Source organism: Stenella coeruleoalba (genome assembly GCF_951394435.1).
Source record: "Stenella coeruleoalba genome assembly, chromosome: 7".
Taxonomy (NCBI): Eukaryota; Metazoa; Chordata; class Mammalia; order Artiodactyla; family Delphinidae; genus Stenella; species Stenella coeruleoalba.
The window spans coordinates 61,624,795-61,639,969 of NC_137153.1; the positions used below are offsets into that span (position 1 = coordinate 61,624,795).

Consider the following 15,175-nt stretch of genomic DNA (forward strand, 5'->3'; position numbering starts at 1 on the left):
AAATAGACCCTCTGCCCCCTTCTCTCTTTTTACCTCTGGTATACCCATTATTATCATTATCTTGGTTTTCCTAATTGAGTCTAATAGCTCTCATAGAATTTCTTCACTCTATTCAAATCTTAGTTCTCACTCCTCTTCCGTCTAAATCATTTCTAAATTCCTGTCATCTACTTCACTTTCTCTTTCTTCCATCTGATCTCCTCTAGCACCGATGCGTTCTTTCTTATAATTTCAATTATTGTGGTAAAGTATTCCTTCTAGTCATTAATTATATTTGAGTTTTTTGAGTTTTCTTGTAGCTTGTTGAGTTTCTTCAAAACAGCTATGTTGAGGTATTTATCTGTTGGACTGTAGTATTCCATATCTTTGAGTTCAGGTGCTGGAGAATAGTCATTTTCTTTTGGTGGTACCATGATTTTTCCTAGTGTATCATTAACTAACTGTGCCTTTGCTGTAACATGTAAAGTAGCGAACACCTTTCTTAGTTACAAAAATCTTCGTTTCCTTAACATGCTGACAAAACAAAACTTCCTTTTATTTACCAGAAGGTGGTGATATAGCCCAAGTTTTTGACTTCTCACTGGCCCAGACTGTCCCTGCTACTACACTTGGGAGAGTAGAGTACATATAAAAACGAAAGGTATTGCAGAGTTGCGGGACGTGTGGTCTTAGCACCTGGGGCTTTGAGGGTCCCCAACACACCTGTTAGGGGAGTCTCTGATTGATTGCAAGACTCTCAGAGGTCTCTTGCTGGATCTCCTGCTGAAATCCTGAGCAGATAGCAGGTAACACTTTCCTTGAATGTTTTCCTGTCTGCCTTCTTTCCTCTCCCTCTCCCAGTCAGTCACAGAGGCCCCTTCTCAGAAATCTGCATTCTGCCTGAGAGGAACCTCAGGGTACCTCCAGCTATAACGTTTGCAGGTGCTTGCACTTTTCACTTCCTCTGCCAGAGAAGTAGCTGCTGTCACTGCTGCCACCATTGCACTCACCAAGTGAGCTCTGGGGAGAGGGGTCTACTCCGGCCATTCCTCCCTTTGTCTGCCTCCAGACTTGTTTCTATCCTGCTCAGCTGGTTTGCCAAGTTCTTCTGTCAGACTGGCGAGAGCACCACAAATCCCCTATCTCCCATGAGTGTCTTCCCACTTTTGTACTCTCCAGATTACGTTTTTCCTGTGGTGGTACTTGAGGGTGAGGCAGGCTCAGGACTTGGAGCTGCAGCATCTTTAGACGTCCACTGGGTGATCTCTCAGGTGTCCTGGTGTACTGTGCAGAGGCCGTTTGGTTTGGTTATAGACGTAGACGTCCAGTTAGTTGTAAATCGAAAGAAAGAGAAAAAAAGAAAAACATTTCATGCCATGATGGTGACATCCAACTACAGCTATTTTGATACGTTTGTTCTTTAACCTTTATATTAAAGTAGTGATATTAGAATAGTTAACGTATCCCTAGATTGAAATACTAGAGTATTGTGAATATGACTATATGCTTACCAGTGTATTGTATATTTTCATGGTACCTTCAGCTTGATGAACTCCTGTCGGCATTTTTTGTAAGGTAGGTTTAGCGTTCATAAATTCCCTCAGCTTTTTGTTTCTTAGGCAGTCTTTATCTCACTTTCATTTATGAAGGATATGTTTGCTTGGTAAAATAGTCTTGGTTGGCTGTTTCTCTCATAGTACTTGGAATGTATCATCTGTTTCTCTCTCTCCTGGCCTGCAAGGTCTCTACTGAGAAAGCTGCTTGATGCCCTGATAGAAGTACTCTTGAATACCTTAAAAAATTATCTTTCCTTTAAATCCTTTCTTTGACTTTTGACTGGTGTTTTAGCATAATGTGTCTTGGAGAAGATCATTCTGGGTTAAAGTTTGGGGGTCACCTATTAGCTTCACATACTTGGATGTCCAAATCCCTTCCCAGGTTTGTGAATTTCTCAGCCCTTATTTCCTTAAAGAAGTAAGTTTCTATCCCTTTCCTCTTTTCCTTCTGGGGCTCTGCTGTTATCTTGATGTTGTCCTGTAAGTCCCATAGACGTTCTTTTTTCTTCTCTGATTGGACAATTGATCTGTCTGCTGTTGAAAACTCTGTTGAATTCTTTCATCCACTCATTGTATTCTACAGCTCCAAAGTTTCTGCTCAGGTCTTTTTTACGTTTTCTTTTGGTGGAACTTTTCATTTTGTTCATGTACATTTTTTCTGTTTTTATTAAATTGCTTACCTGTGTTTTCTAATAGCTCTCTGACCATCTTCATAATAATTACTCGAATTCTTTATGTCCCTTGTAGCCCTGCATAGGCATCAGCACATTTGAAGCAGCAGTTACCTCTTCCAGACTTCATGGATCCAGACTTCATGGACTGACTGTGGTAAGAGAAGACTTTTACCTGTGGACAGAAGTGTGGCTTAAGCATAGTATGAGCCTGACTCAAGTGGTGCAGGGCTACAAGCGTGGGGTGTGTTTTGGCATTAGATCCGGTGGTTTGCAACATCTCAGGCCTCTGTGGTGCACAGAATCAACAACTGTGGTAAGCAACGCAGTGGGGTGGGTCCTCAGTGGCACCTCTTAGTTCAGCAGCTAAGAACTGGGGCAGGCAAATGGTGGTGTCCAGAGCCAGTGTGTGCACACACTCAGCTATGGGGGACAGCTTAAGGGGCCCACATCATTGGTGGGACCAAAGCATACAGCAACGATTGGGGCCAACTACAGGCTCACTGGCAGCTGCAGGGGCCCTGGCTATAGGCATGCTCTCTTGTGGGTGGGTGGATACTTTCTACTCCTGGACTTGCACGGGTGCAGAGGCTTGTCCAGAGTGCATGCCAGGTGGTCGGCAGTAGGGGTTCTAGACTGGTGTCTTACACAGAGCCCTGGGCTGACGTCAGCAAATGCAAATATCTGTGGGGTAAAATAAGAGAGAGGGTTCTCTTTGGGGTGACCTTGCTGGCCCCTTTAGTATCGTCATCCTATAGAGCAGGTCACTGTGATCCACCATCACTCCTGCTGCATGGCTGCTATTGGTAGCCACCGTTTTCTTTCTTGTTGCTAGTCATCTCTATATATCTTGGCTTTGCTAGCTTGCATGGGGTGAAACCATAGAAAGACCTTCACTGGGTGTCCCAAAAGCCTGGGGAAGCTAATTACTACTCACCACGCTCTTCCTTTTGCAGCAAACTCTTTCTAGATGGGAAGTTCCCTCTTGGGTCTAAGCAGTACCAGCTTGGTGGAGGGATGATGCAGGCAAGATGAAGCTGTCTCCCTTCTCTATTTAGTCATGCCCTTCTTCTGGTTTTCTGTTCTGCTGTGTTGCTTTTATACACGGACTCCGGAGCTCTTTGTGGATAGCTGTTTCTTTGTTGATCTTTGTCAGGGGACAGAGGCCTGGTTCTTCTGCATCTCCATTTTGGTCTTTAGCCTATAATTTATTCTTGAAGAAGATGAAAAGAAAAAGTGTTTACCAATCAAAAGGAGTAACCTGAGAATAGGATGCAAAGTATGAAACTGTCTAACATGTTTGGCATTATATTGTCTAACATGTTTGGCATTTTATCCTGATGATCAACATTCTATCCAGAGAGCTTTGTATAGTTACTGAAAAGATAACCAAATTTGCAGTATATCTATCTACTTTACTAAAGAAAGACAACCTTTTTTGCAGAGTTACACACTTTATGCTTATATTTGATGTAATATTTTCTTCAGAAATCTTTTGTATTTAATGCTGACACCTGCAACTGGCTTTATATTAAGGCCACAGAAAACATTTTCATCCCTTTTTCAGATATCATTGCATTTATCTGTACTCAGAGCACTATCTTTCAACTCCGTTGGCCTTCCTTTGAATTCTAACACAAAACCTATTTGGGGGCTATTGCCTATGCTGTTTCTATGCCTTGAATGTTTGTTTAGCTCCAGAATTTTTGTACGTCTAGCTCTTTCACATTCAGTTCTTCTCACCTTATTATTACCTATTTCAGATCACTTCCCTCATGATCCAAGTATCTGCAACTCTGACATCTCCCAGACATATCATTTATTTATTCTTCGTTGATAATCTTCATAGCACATCACTATCTGAGATTTAACTTATGAGTTACATTTTCCTTCCCCCTCTTAAGCACAGGAGTCATAAGAGTAGGAACGATGGCTTCCCCATTTGCTATTGTGACTCCAGCAACCAAAATAGGACCTATGATGCACGTCTCTTCCCAAACCCTCACAACTCCAATTTAACCTTCTACTTGGGCTCACTGCCAGCTTGGTACCAGTGCAACCTCAGCTCTACAAGACACCCTCTGTTTGGAAGACAAACAGAAGATCTTTCCTACTATGTTTGGAGTCAGCACCACAACATTGAGAGAGCACCTCAAGGCATAAGAAATGGGGTAAGTTACTACAACATTGATGTGGGAACCTGCAAAGTCTACATGCATTCTGTATAATGTGTCTGATGGCCCTGGACCACTATAAAGGAACTGGCATTATAGCCTGAGGCCTACTGTCCCCAGGCTGAGAGACTATTAGGAGACTCGACTCAAGTGTCAGGCAGCCTCTTCAGCAAGGGTTCCTGTTTCTACCCAATAAGCTGGGGAAAAAACTGCCTTCTACCCAACACAATGTCCTTCAATAACGATCTCAGACTTTAAGCTGGCTTTGTAGGCTAACAAAAGCATAGTAGAGTCATTAAAAAGTTTCTTCATCAACCAGAGAGAGAAAACTCAATCCAAAAACAGTGTGCACAGTACTAAAGAAAGAAAGAACTGGCGGTGATTGATAGAAGACAAAATTAGATACAGAAGATATTAGGAAATGTAAGTGGAAGGCCAACTGGCCCGAGGCAGGGGACCGCAATGCCTCAGACCGAAACTCTCCGGACCACCCAGTTCCAGGGACTGACCTGGGGACTTTCCACCCGGCCCAGCCTTCCTGCCTTTCGAGGGGCGGGACTAACGGTCCCAAGACTCATGCAACCGGCAACGGATATTGCCGGAATACCCTGCTCCCTCCCAGAGTCACCACACCCCTTTCCCTTCTTCCCCTATAAAATCTTGCCCAACCCTCGCCCGGGTGCGACTTCTCTGGCCCCTTGCTCTCGGACCAGTGAACCTCGCCCGGGAGCGCTCCCTAAGAAAGCTCACTTGAAGCTTTCCTCTGTTTTGCAGTGCCGTTTGTTAAGATCCAACCTTACATTTGGTGCCGAAACCCGGGAGGGGTACCAAGCCCCGCGGGTTACCGCGCGGGCCGCTCCTCCCCCAGGAGACAACCAGGGAACCTCTACTCATCCACCCGATCCGGCAGAAAACGGGGTAAGTCCCGCTCCCTTGTTCCCTCCGACTCACAGAGTCCCTGCCCACCAGACTCCCTGTCCTTAATTGCGGCCGCGTCAGGGACTCCTCCATCCTCTCTCCGGGCCTCGGGCAACTGTGGAGACGTCCCAATCGCCCTCCGACCTGCCGTGAATTGGAGACCAGGGACGCCTCTCTCCCTCTCCATTCACTCAGGGACAGACTGGGGGTCATGGGAACCTCACAATCAAAACCAGATCCTAAGACGCCCCTGGGGTGTCTCCTAGCCAATTTTACAGCCCTCGGTTTCTCCCAAGATCTCCGTCGCCGACGGCTTATTTTCTATTCCACTATGGCCTGGCCACAATATCCTCTAGACAATCTCTAGACAATCAATCCAAATGGCCTCCTGAAGGGACTTTCGATTTTAACATCCTCCGTGATCTGGATAATTACTGCCGCAGGGCGGGCAAATGGTCCGAGGTCCCCTATGTTCAGCCCTTCTGGTATTTACGCTCCCGCCCTTCCCTCTGTGTCGATTGTTCCACTTTCCAGATCCTTCTTGCCAAACAGACAGCTCCTACATTCAAGCCCCTAATTTCCTTTGACGATGACCCTCTCCACTAGCCAGCCCACCGGAATCTCCCACCTCTCCCCCTTCCAGAGCTCCTCTCCAACCTCCACCCTACCCTGAAGCGGTCCCTCCTCCTCCGGAACCGGCTCCGGCCCCTCCAACTGCTCCCCCGCCTACCCTCAACGGTTTCTCCTCCCACGCCCTTTGCTTCACCAGTGGTGCACATACATGCTCTCACGACTCCCAAGATCCAAATGCCCTCTGAGGGAGGTAGCAGGAGCGGAAGGATTAGTTAGAGTTCATGGTCCATTTTCCCTCCAAGATCGCTCTCAAATAGAAAAGCGATTAGGCTCCTTTTCTGCCAACTCTTCCCGCTACATCAAAGAATTTCGCTAGCTCTCTCAAGCTTACGATCTAACCTGGCACGACATCTTTGTGATCCTATCTTCTACTCTGACCCCTGACGAGAGGGAAAGAATTCAAACTGCTGCCCGAAACCATGCAGATCAGGTTCACCTTACCGACAACTCCATGCCTGTCGGAGCGACTGCCGTACCTGGCACCAATCCAGGCTGGACTTATCAGGATGGCCAAGATGGCCACCGTAAACGTGACCTCATGATCCAATGCCTCCTGGCTGGCATGCAGGCTGCTGCTCATAAGGAAGTGATAACCCAAGAACCCAACGACAATCCAGCTATCTTTCTCAATCGCCTTACAGAGGCCTTAACTCTCTACACCCTGGCAGGGACAGGGGTCCGCGAAAGGCAACCCCGCCGGGGGCCTGCTTCAATTGCAGAAAAGAAGGCCACTGGGCTCGCCAATGTCCCAATCCCTGACCTCCTTCTAAGCCCTGTCCCAGCTGCGGGCTAACGGGCCACTGGAAGAGTGACTGCCCTACGACTGGCCCTCCCTCAGCGTCTCCATGCGGGGGGCAGGCCGACCCAACGGCATTACCACTCGAACTGCTGGGATTGGCTGACGACTGATGGCGCCCAGACTCGAAGACCCCCATCACCCTCGCCGAGCCCAGGGTAACGCTCCAGGTAGTGGGTAAGTCCATCTCTTTTCTGGTGGACACGGGGGCCACCTATTCGGTCCTGCCTACTTACTCCGGGTCAGTTTCTCCTTCCCACTCCAGACCGGTCCACTCCCATGTCATATCGAAGGACTCCCTTTTACTCATTCTTTCGTAGTCATACCATCCTGCCCAGTTCCCTTGCTAGGCCGAGATGTCCTTTTCCACTTAGGGGCCTCCCTGCAGCTGGTTAGACTTGACCCTAAGGTCCCCTCCTCCCAACTCCTGCTTCCTCTTCTCGGCCTGTCTCTAGAACCCTCCCCCTCCTATTCCCCCTCTTCCAATCACACCGAACCCAATCAATCCCCAAGTCTGGGATACTTCTAAGCCCATAATAGCAACACACCATTCCCCCGTCCTCATCCACCTAAAGGACCCCTCCAAATTTCCCATCTCTGAGACTCACCTTAGGGGCCTACAACCTATTATCACCAGAATCCTAAACCAGGGACTCCTTATCCTCACTGACTCTCCCTGCAACACCCCCATCCTACCTGTCTGCAAGGCTTCTGGGGATTATCACCTGGTCCAGGACCTGCGACTAATCAGTGAGGCCATAATTCCTCTCCCCCCAGTAGTACCAAACCCATACACCTTGCTCTCCCATATCCCCCCATCCACAACCCACTTTACGGTTCTGGATCTCAAAGATGCCTTTTTCACTATCCCCCCCTACATCCCGACTCCTATTTCCTCTTCGCCTTTACCTGGACGGATCCAGATACTCATACTTCCTTCTTCCCCAGGGCTTCCGCAACAGTCCTCACCTCTTCAGTCAGGCGTTCGCACGGGACCTCACTTCCTGCTCCCTTGCCCCCAACACACTCCTTCAATATGTAGATGAATTCCTCCGTTGTAGCCCGCCTCTCAAGACAACACACTGCAGATCTTCTCAATTACCTTGGCTCTCACGGTTATCGGGTCTCCCCAGCCAAAGCTCAGTTTTCTGTATCTTCTGTAACCTACCTGGGGCTCCACCTTACCCCTACCACAAAAGGTCTAACAGCCGACCGCACCCGGACTACCCGTGAACTCCAGCCTCCGGAAACAGCGGAACAAATTCTCTCCTTTTTGGGTCTTATAGGATTTTTCCGACACTGGATCCCTAACTTTGCTCTCCTTGCTAAACCCTTATAAGAACCCCCTGAAGGACCCCTCACCTCTCCTTCTGCCGTTCGACAGGCCTTTCTCATCCTCCGTAACGCTCTGATATCTTCTCCTCTCCTTTCTCTGCCCAACCCAAACGGACCTTTTCACCTTTTTGTGGATGAACGGGCCGGAATAGCCACTGGACTCCTTGCCCAGCCTGTAGGGCCTTCCTACTGCCCCGTGGCTTACCTCTCCAAACAGCTAGACCCAACCTTGCGGGGATGGCAACCATGCCTTCGGGCCCTAGCAGCGGCAGCCGAACTGACCAAACAAACATTCAAACTGACTCTGGCCCACCCACTAACTGTGTTTTCCTCCCACCGGCTGGTCGACCTCCTAGGCCACAAGTCTCTCTCCCTCCTGGGCCCCTCCCGCATCCAGGAGTTCCACCTACTATTCATTGAAAACCCAGCTATTTCTCTTGATCTCTCCCCTCACCCGAACCTGGCTTCCCTCCTGCCTATCTCTGGCACCAGGACCTCCCCACCAGGACCTCCCCTTCCCACTCCTGCCCCCAAGTCATAGAGGCCCTCAGCCCGCCGAGAGAGGGGCTCTTTGACACCCCTCTTTCAAACCCGGACCACACCCTCTTCGTAGATGGCAGGTCAATACTCGGTCCTGACGGATGCCAACGGGCAGCCTATGCAGTGGTAACTATCTCAACTATTATCAAGGCTAACAGCTTCCCAGAAGGGACAACCTGTCAAAGAGCTGAACTGATAGCACTCACGCAGGCCCTCGACCTCTCTAAGGGCCAAAGGGCCATCTTTCTCCCTATGGTCGCAGGCATTTCCCTTGCCTCCTCTCTCGTTGCTGCAGGCATCGGGGGAGGAGCCCTAACACACAGTGTCTCAACATCCCGGGACCTAGAACAAACTCCAGCTAGCCATCAAGGCTTCTGCCGCCTCCATCACCTCCAGCGCCAGATCACCTCAGTAGCCCTCCAAAATCAACAAGCCCTGGATCTCCTGACGGCTGACAAAGGAGGTACCTGCCTCTTCCTACAGGAGGAATGATGCTATTACATCAATGAAACAGGACTCATCGAAGACAACGTAAACGCCCTCCATCGCTTAAGAACTCCAACGCAAACACCAACAGTCCGCCTCCCCAACTGGTGGCGATCCACCCTCTATACCTGGCTAACAGCAATCTTAAGCTCCCAGGTGCATGGAGGAAGTCTCTAGGGTGGCCACAAACCACATGCTCCTCGGTCCTTACACCTTGCTTCCTACAGAACCCCCCACTGGTCTCCCCTAAGCCTCGGACCTCTGGTCACCCGACTCCCCTTTCGACACCCCCATTCAGCATGAAGTAGCCAGAGATCAGAACGCTGCCCCATTACACCAAAGATGTAAGGCCAACTGGCCTGAGGCAGGGGAACGCAATCAGATTCACAGGTTGCATCAGACTGAAACTCTCCGGACCACCCAGTTCCAGGGACTGACCTGGGGACTTTCCACCCAGCCCAGCCTTCCCGCCTTTCGAGGGGCGGGACTAACGGTCCCAAGACTCATGCAACCGGCACCAGATATTGCCACAATACCCGAAGAGACCACCAAATAAGGAATACCCTGCGCCCTCCCAGAGTCACCACACCCCTTTCCCTTCTTCCCCTACAAAATCTTGCCCAACCCTTGCCCGGGTGCGACTTCTCTGGCCCCTTGCTCTCGGACCACTGAACCTTGCCCGGGAGCACTCCCTAATAAAACTCACTTGAAGCTTTTCTCTGTTTCGCGGTGCCATTTGTTAAGATCCGACCTTACAGTAAGTAGCTCAAACAAAGCTTTCTAAGAATAAAAATATATGATACTAAGAATAAAAAAATATACCACAGAAAATATCTTAAAGCAATGGAGGAAAAATCTAAACATGGAGGTTGCAAGAAGTAGAAAATAACAAAATTGGAGGATAGCTCCAATACTCAGAAGTTAAAGAAGAAACTCAATAAATGAGAGAGATGCAAAGAGTACATAAGTAACAGAATTGTCTATTATTAAGACATAGAAAGTCCAAAATCTATACATTCAAAAGCCATTAAAGGGAAACTAGACTTAGCTTAATATATAATACTTCCAATACTAATGTATTTTAGTCATTATCTCAAAGAAAGGGGGGACCAGTTCAGTAGACCACAAAGTATGGAAAAGGAGGACCTGATATTAATGAACTCTGGGTATACTGTTTATACATATGTATGTTTGTGTAGGAAGATCAAGAACAGAAAGGATCAAAATTAGAGACAAGCCATTTTCTCGACTCATAATCAAAATTAGAAATACATAATAAAAATTTACCCTCTAAAAATATGACCTGGAAAAAAATAAAAATTTACCCTCTAAAAATATGACCTGGAAAAAAAATCTAAACTGCTTGAAAATTAAGAAAAAAATGAGCCAAAACTTTAATGGAAATAGAAATTCAAATAGAAATTACAAAATAACATGAAAAAAACCCCAGGATTTTTGATGATAGGAGATACTCCCTTTTCAAGCAAGTGACCCCTTTACCAAATAGGCATTTCACTTATCCACATCAGTCATAAAATTTGTTATGTAAAGTTGTGTTGTGCCTGAGAAAAATTACAAATGTCTACATGTCATGAGCCTTTGCAATTGCTAACAGAGTCAACAACAGGACTGGTAAATCCTCAATGCCAAAGATCTAGTGGTTATCAAAATATTCACACCAGAGTATGTGAGAGAAGAGAGGGCCTGACCATGATAATTGTGCCCCATGTGGACCTTTGCTGGGAGACAAATTCCGTAGGGCATCAACGTTCATTCCCCAGGGTGCTGCTCATATGTTGTTGGTTACTACATGCTTATATATAAGTAGATCAATATAATAACATCAAGTCAAAATATTTTCATTTTAATAAGGAGCTTACTCAAATTATGGAAATAAATACAAGAACTTCAGACAACAATGGCCAAAGAGATCTCTTTCTTACAAGAAGACTTTTAGAAAACTACAAATAAGTGTTTGTTAGTGGGCAGAGGCTCAGTCAGCCTATTCACATCTATTGTCTAAAACATATTTCACCAGAGTGTTAGACGAGCCTAAATGGTAAAATGTTGAAGAAGCTGAAAGATCATCTGATGAATGCTGTTATCAATATGCAATCTTTCTGTGATGTAAATGTGGAGATAGAAATTAGATACAGAGGAAAATATTAAAATTAATGTTGAGTCCTGGTTCTGATTTTTTTAAAGTGTTTTCATGAGGTTCCCAAATGCTCTCTTAATAGCCTCTTACGATTTGGTTACTCTATAGTGGCTCTGAGGCAGAGAATGTAAAATAGTGACAGACAAAAGAGAAAATGAGTCACTAAGGAAGCTGACACCTCATACGCTTTAAAAAAACTTAGTCTGCTTTTCCATGAATACCATTAAAGCCCAAAGAAGACTAAAAGGTCTTGTCACATTCCAGGCGGTGAAAGCAAATGAAATAACCCAACTAGTTCAAAAATGCAGGCTTTACCAGAGCTGAATCAAGACTAATTTAACAACCTAGTAAGGATCTATAGGCCACCTGATATATTTTTTTTGAAGAGGAATTGATTTTTCATATATTTGAGCAGTTTAACCTCCTGTAATTCATAGCAAATTTCCAAGCAAAACTATCTAAGCGTAAAGCTGACCAAGTAAGCCTCTGTTACCTACTATGTGCAGAGCAATGTAGGAACTAAACTAGGAAAGACACACATATATACAAACAAGAGAAATTTTGATTGAGGAAATAAATTGTATGAACATAAAACAGCCAGAGAATGTAAGTAAATGTGAGAGTGGAAAATGTTCAATGCAAATATAATTCAAAACCAGAAAATAGAAACAAGGAAAGCCATTAGTATAGAGGCAAAAGAACTGGTCTCGGACTAAACAAGACAGTATTCAGTTATCTTCTACTTACTTGATGGATGACCTTGGTCAATTCAAGAATCTTTCAATCCCAGTCATTCACACACTAAGAGCAAGTAATAAAATCTGCCTCATAGGTTTGATGGAGGGATTTAATGAGGCAACAAATATGAATTTGGCTTAAAAATTGTTAAGTTTCCAATAAAGTGAAAAGTTTTGCCAGGAAGAGTCATTTTACTCTAGAGTGGATATTGCTGTTCTGTTTACATATATAGTTCCAGGAGATAACTGGGCAGGGCCTTTTTACATCATCTCTTTCTACAGCTTCATTTTAGAGATAATTAAACTGTGGCCCACAAAAATTAAATTTTATGCCTAAGTTTTTTTAAAAGCTCCTGGGACACAGCAATAAGTGAAAACATGTAGCTGTTATTATTTCTCAAATTTACTTAGCAGGTTTTTGCAGAATTAACACTTCATTCATTTTTCTGACATTATAGGTACAGAGAAAATTCACACCCCTACCCCTTGAGAAGCTCAACTTCTCTATTCATTGTCCTCTGGCCTAACGTAATATAATAACTGTATTTTAATGGTGTGGTGGTAGAAATAGGAGATGAAAGGTCACCCAGTTTAGAAATATATGCCATCACATGTCTAAACAGACTCTGAATTTAGATTTCATTACAATACTTTTCAGTTAGATAAAAACTATCCCTTTACATGTAATCTAGAAATTCCTCTTGCCACTGAAATCATAGCCTTCTATTTTGTTTTTAATTTCTTAGTCATGGGCAAAAATTATTTAAAGCAAATTGCATTATGAAAAAATAATGTTCATAATGTTATTCTAATTTTCGAATGATGTTTGCTTAAAAGACCACACCTGTCTGCTATTATTAATAACTATGCTCTAATAGTCATAGATTAGACTTTAATTATATAACTCGGAAATCTTGGGGGTAGCTATCAAGATGGCGGAGTAGTACGACATGACCTGTATATATGCTGTCTACAGGAGACCCATGTCAGACCTAGGGACACATACGGACAATGAGGTGATGGGAGAAAGATTTTCCATGCAACTGGAAATCAAAAGAAATCTGGAGTAGTAATACTCATATCAGACTAAATAGACTTTAAAGACTGTTACAAGCGATAAGGATGGACACTACATAATGATCAAGGGATCAATCCAAGGAGAAGATATAACAATTCTACATATTTATGCACCCAACATAGGAGCACCTCAATACATAAGGCAAATGCTAACAGCCATAAAACGAGAAATGGACAGTAACACAATCTTAGTGCAGGACTTTAACACCTCACCTACACCAATGGACAGATCATCCAGACAGAAAATCAATAAGGAAACACAAGATTAAATGACACATTAGACCAGATAGACTTACTTGATACTTGTAGGATATTCTGTCTGAAAACAGAAGAATACACTTTCTTCTCAAGAGCACAGGGAACGTTCTCCAGGATAGATCACATCTTGGGTCACATCAAGCCCTGGTAAATTTAAGAAAACAAATCGTATCAAGCAACTTCTCTGACCACAATGCTATGCAGTTAGAAATCAATTACAGGAAATAAATGTAAAAAAACACAAACACATGGAGGCTAAATAATGTGTTATTAAGTAACCAATGGCTCACTGAAGAAATCAAAGAGGAAATCAAGAAATACCTAGAGACAAATGATGATCGAAAACCTATGGGATGAAGCAAAAGCAGTTCTAAGAGGGATGTTTATAACAATACAATCTTACCTCAGGAAATAAGACAACTCTCAAATAAACAACCGAACCTTACACCTAAAGCAACTAAAGAACAAATTAAACCAAAGGTTAATAGAAGGAAAGAAATCATAAAGATGAGAGAAGAAATAAATGAAATGGAGACAAAACAATAGCAAAGATCAATGAAACTAAAAGCTGGTTCTTTGATAAGATAAACATTTAGCCAGACTTAGCAAGAAAAAAAGGGACAGGACTCAAATCAATAAAATTAGAAATGAAAAGGAAGTTAAAACTGACACTGCAGAAATACAAAGGATCATAAGCGACAACTACAAGCAACTATATGCCAGTAAAATGGACAACCTAGAAGACATGGACAAATTTCTTAGAAAGGTACAACCTTCTGAGACCAAACCAGGAAGAAATAGAAAATATGAACAGACCAATCACAAGTACAGAAATTGAAACTGCTTTAAAAGCTTTTGACAAACAAAAATCAAGGACCAGATGACTTCACGGGCGAATTCTATCAAACATTGAGAAAAGAGCAAACGTGCATCCTTCTGAAACTCTTCCTAAAAATTACAGAGGAAGGAACAGTCCCAAGCTCATTCTATGAGGCCACCCATCACTCTGATACAAAAATCAGACAAAAATATCACACAGAAGAGAAAATTACAGGCCAACATCACTGATGAATACAGATGCAAAAATCCTCAACAAAATACTAGCAAACGGAATCCAACAACACATGAAAAGAATCATACACTGTGATCAAGTGGGATGTATCCCAGGGATGCAAGGATTCTTCAATATCCACAAATCAATCAGTGTAATACACCACATCAACAAATGGAAGAATAAAAACCATATGATCTCAGTAGATACAGAAAATGCTTTTGTCAAATTTCAACACCCATTGATGATAAAAACTCTCCAGGAAGTGGGCATAGAGGGAACCCACCTCAATATAATAAAAGCCATATACCACAAACCCACAGTAAACATCATTCTCAAAGGTGATAAGCTGAAAGCACTTCCTCTAAGATCAAGAAGAAGACAAGGATGTCCACTCTCACCACTAATATTAAACATAGTTTTGGGAGTCCTAGCCACAATAATCAGAGAAGAGAAAGAAATAAAAGGAATCCAAACTGGAAAAGAAGAAGTAAAACTGTCACTGTTTGCAGATGACATGATACTCTACATAGAAAATCCTAAAGATGCCACCAGAAAACGAATAGAGCTCATCAATGAATTTGATAAAGTTATAGGATACAAAATTAATGCACAGAAATCTCTTGCACTCCTATACACTGACAACAAAAGATCAGAGAGAGAAACCAAGGAAATAATCTCATATACCATCACATCAAAAAGAATAAAATGCCTAGGAAAAACCTACTTAAGGAGGCAAAAGACCTGAACTCAGAAAACTATACCATACTGATGAAAGAAATCAAAGATGACACAAACAGATGGAG

General features: G+C 44.0%; 1 long non-coding RNA gene across 1 annotated transcript in view; it reads right to left on the reverse strand.

Moving 5' to 3' along the window:
* Positions 1-3,233: 3,233 nt before the first annotated feature.
* LOC307188611 overlaps positions 3,234-15,175 on the reverse strand; it is a 109,082-nt gene continuing 97,140 nt past the window's right edge. Inside the window, exons 2-3 of the long non-coding RNA XR_013829018.1 lie at positions 13,357-13,462; positions 3,234-3,419 (exon numbers count right to left, since the gene is read on the reverse strand). This is a non-coding gene — a long non-coding RNA (uncharacterized lncRNA). The remainder of the gene's footprint in view (positions 3,420-13,356; positions 13,463-15,175) is intronic.